Here is a 3,975-nt window from a genome sequence, read left to right as displayed (position 1 = left end):
TTTTGAACCAGAGTACTAGCCTTTGGGTAGGCATCATAGCTTTTGAAGATGTGCATTACCTTTTGAACAAGTATATTAGCCTACAGACATGTTATTCAAATCTTTCGAGAGACTGTATATATATTTATATTTATGTAGAATATATAAATATATATATATATATATATTTATATATTTACATTGGTTTTGGATAATAGAAATATTATTGGGGTTGCCATTGAGACCACAACTCTTCAATTTAAAATATTGTTTCTTTATATGCATTTTAAATGTAATTTATTTTGTTGAAAGTTATTTATCACTTTTGGCAGTAAAATTTGTATCTATATCTTTCCTTAATGTTAAAAGGTAGACTATATAATTTAAGATCTAGGATATAGATTGTCTTTATATCTTATTATTATTATTGTTGTCATCATCTTCATCATCATTATCATCTTTTTATTTGCATTTATGTATTTTCTATATTCACAAAATGTTACAAAAATGTGAGACTATAACAAGTGGAAGGTATGAGTGGCTATGAGTTTATAGAAGTATGAATTTCTGGTGCTGAGTAAAAACTTGGAAAAAAATGGAGATCATCATGGGGTTTTGGTGGTAAGCCTCGAAAGGCGTTCCGATACATATAAAGGTATTTACGGCTGTTAACGTCAGAAGAGTGCCAATTCCAACTTTGTCAAAATAGAAAACCAAAAAAAAAAAAAAAAAATTGAAAATACAAAAGCCAACGCCTTTTGATGAAAAAGAGTTGGCTTATCCTATTTTTTTTTTTAATTTTGTTTTTTTATTAATTTTGTTTTATTTTTTGGTTAATTTTGTTAAAAATTAAATGTCCAAACAAAAAACACAAGAAAATAAAAATACTAAAAATCCCAAGATTATCAAAATATAATCCAACTTTATCAAAACAGAAAACCAAACAAAAAAAAAATTGAAAATATATAAAAGCCAACGCTTTTTGATGAAAAAGCGTTGGGTTATCCTTTTTTTTTTTTAATTTTGTTTTTTGTTAAATTTATTTTATTCTTTGGTTAATTTTTTTAAAAATTAAATGTCCAAACCAAAAACACAAAAAAATAAAAATACTAAAAATCCAAAATTATCAAAACATAACCCAACTTTATGAAAACAGAATACCAAACCAAAAAAAAAAAAAAAAATGAAAATACAAATGCCAACACTTTTTGATGAAAAAGAGTTGGCTTATCCTTTTTTTTTTTTTTCATTTTGTTTTATTTTTTGGTTAATTTTGTTAAAAATTAAATGTCCAAATGAAAAACACAAAAAAATAAAAATATTTAAAATCCAAAATTATCAAAACATAATCCAACTTTATGAAAACAGAAAACCAAAAAAAAAAAAAACAATTTGAAAATACAAATGCCAACGCCTTTTGATGAAAAAGAGTTGGCTTATCACAAAAGCCAACGTTTTTTGATGAAAAAGCGTTGGCTTATCTTTTTTTTTTTTCTAAATTTTTTTTTTGTTATTTTGTTATTTTTTGGTTATTTTTGTTAAAAATTAAATGTTTAAACAAAAAACACAAAAAAATAAAAATACCAAAAATCCAAAATTATCAAATTATCAAAACATAATCCAACTTTGTCAAAACAGAGAAAAAAAAAAAAAGAAATACAAAAGCCTATGCTTTTTGATGAAAAAGCATTGGCTTATCCTATTTTTTTTAATTTTGTTTTTTTGTTAATTTTATCAGATAGATGGAGAAACAGCTTCAATGTTGTGAATCTCAGAACAAGGTGAAAAAGAATATTGTTCAATTTTTTTTTTTAATTTTTACTTTTCATATTTGTATGTTAGTGCTCTTTTCTTTTTCTCTTTTTCCCTTCTTTTTTTTTTTTTTTTTTTTTTTTGGGATTGGATTGTTATTAGATATAGAAAAACAAGAGAGAGGGGGATGATAGAATCAGTGAATTGCCTGATGATATTCTGGTGAAAATAATTCGTGAGTTTCCGCTGAAAAAGTCAGTCAACCATTATGTTTCAACCCAAAAAAAAAAAAAAGAAAAAGAAAGAAGTGAACGCTTCCAGTATATAAAACCAATGACATCATGAAACTCAAAAGCTTCCATATCTCTATGTTCTCAAACCTCATTCTTTCTAGTATTCAATTCAACCTAAAACACCACCACCTCAATTCTTGTTTTCTGAAACCCCAGCACTCTGACTCTTCTAAGATCACCTGCCTGTCCCTCATAGCTCAATCGAAACTCTCTAAGCAGGAACTCCTTAACCTCATATTTGATTAAGATCGGGGCCTCAAAATCCAAAAGAACCCAGTCAAACGAGACTCGATTATCAAGGCCATAGACGCCCTTTTTGCTCTGAGCAGTGATACAGTCACCACCAAAACTTCACTTTTGGCCACGTGGAGACTACTCTGGACAACCGAGAAAGAGCAGCTCTTCATCTGGAGGAAAATGCCCACTTGTTTGGTACCTATGCTGGTGACATTTTACAGGTCATCAATGTCATTGTTTTTTTTTTTTTTTTGGATTTTTTGTTCACACTTAAAAAAAAAAACCAAAAAAAAAAAAAAAAAACAAAACAAAGGCTAAAAAATACTAACTTTTAAACCAAGCTCTAAATAGATTTGGGATTGTCGAAGAGAATGCCTAGGTGGTGGAAGCAATAAAAGAATATATGGGGTTGAAACAGTGGTACGAACGAGAGATGGTGGATTTTATTTGGGAATTTTGAAACGGTGAGGTCTATGTGAAACAATGATGTGAGCGGGAAAGGAAGAGATATTTTAAAGCGGAAAGATTAAAGAAAAGTTTTTTTGTCCTGTAATTTTTTCTCACGTGTGATAAGGAATAATTTAAACTGTTCATATTATAAGTTGAAATCTAATAACTATAATTTTTGGCATATTTTTGGATTATACTATTTTGATCAAGATTGGCCTAACCATAGAAGGATTCTATAAGAATTGATATGTTGGAACTATTTTTTTGTTTATTTTAGAAAAAATGATAGCTTGTTATTATAGAAGAAATGATGTGGTTGATGGATATGGAATATACATTGATTAATTTATTTGGCTTCAGAAATAATCATTTAAAAAAAAAAATATTTTTTATTAAAAAATATTACAAAAAGTTAATTATTTTAAAATAAATATTTAAATTTTTATGACATCACGTACGAAGTGTCTCCAAATTGACATGTTTTTCATGAGAAGTTGATAGATAGTTCTCATTTCTCTTTTTTTTTTTTTTTTAATAACAAAATCAAAAACAAAAAATAAACTAAAAACAAAAAGCTAAAGAAAAAAAAATTTAGAAACGATTAAGAAAAAAGTTATTTTAATAAAAAAATAAAAGAAAGAAAATAACTTGATAAGATTTTATGAGCACGAACTACAGAAGTCAATTTGTGTGATGAGAATCGCCCTAAATAATGGGTCGTGTTGTTATTTAATTTCGTGACAGCACGATAACTCCAATGTGTGGACCTACAATCTGACTCTTGAGCTAAATTTATTCTCTCAAGATTCAAATGTATGTGCCGTGCATAACAAGGTGAACCTAAAAATAAAAAGAAGCAGCAAATATTAAAAATGCTCTGTTTTAGGAGGTCAGTCGCATTAAATGCTGACAGGTCAGTGGTGGGGCATGACAATAACCCTAAGGATATGTAGCTATCTCCAAGTGAGCTGTCTGCTTTGACTAATGCCATTGAGCCTAATTTTCAACAGGCCTAAAGTCAATGCTTAGTGGGCTTAAAATGAAAGGATGACTCAAATATGGTGGACGTTGCCGCTAGGGTGGTTCTTTGTACATGACTACAATATCTGCATACTGTAATTCTTCTGACTTTTTCGTTTCAATTTTATCTCTATATAAAATTATTAAAAAAGAATAATATTTGTAAATTAGTTAATATACACCAAAAGTAACATTTTTTCTTCAGCAAAATAAAAAACACCATCTTACTTAGACCTCTATTTTT

The sequence above is a fragment of the Ziziphus jujuba genome, chromosome 6 (genome assembly GCF_031755915.1).
Source record: "Ziziphus jujuba cultivar Dongzao chromosome 6, ASM3175591v1".
In the NCBI taxonomy this organism is placed as follows: domain Eukaryota; kingdom Viridiplantae; phylum Streptophyta; class Magnoliopsida; order Rosales; family Rhamnaceae; genus Ziziphus; species Ziziphus jujuba.
Note: the sequence above shows the minus strand (reverse complement) of the source record.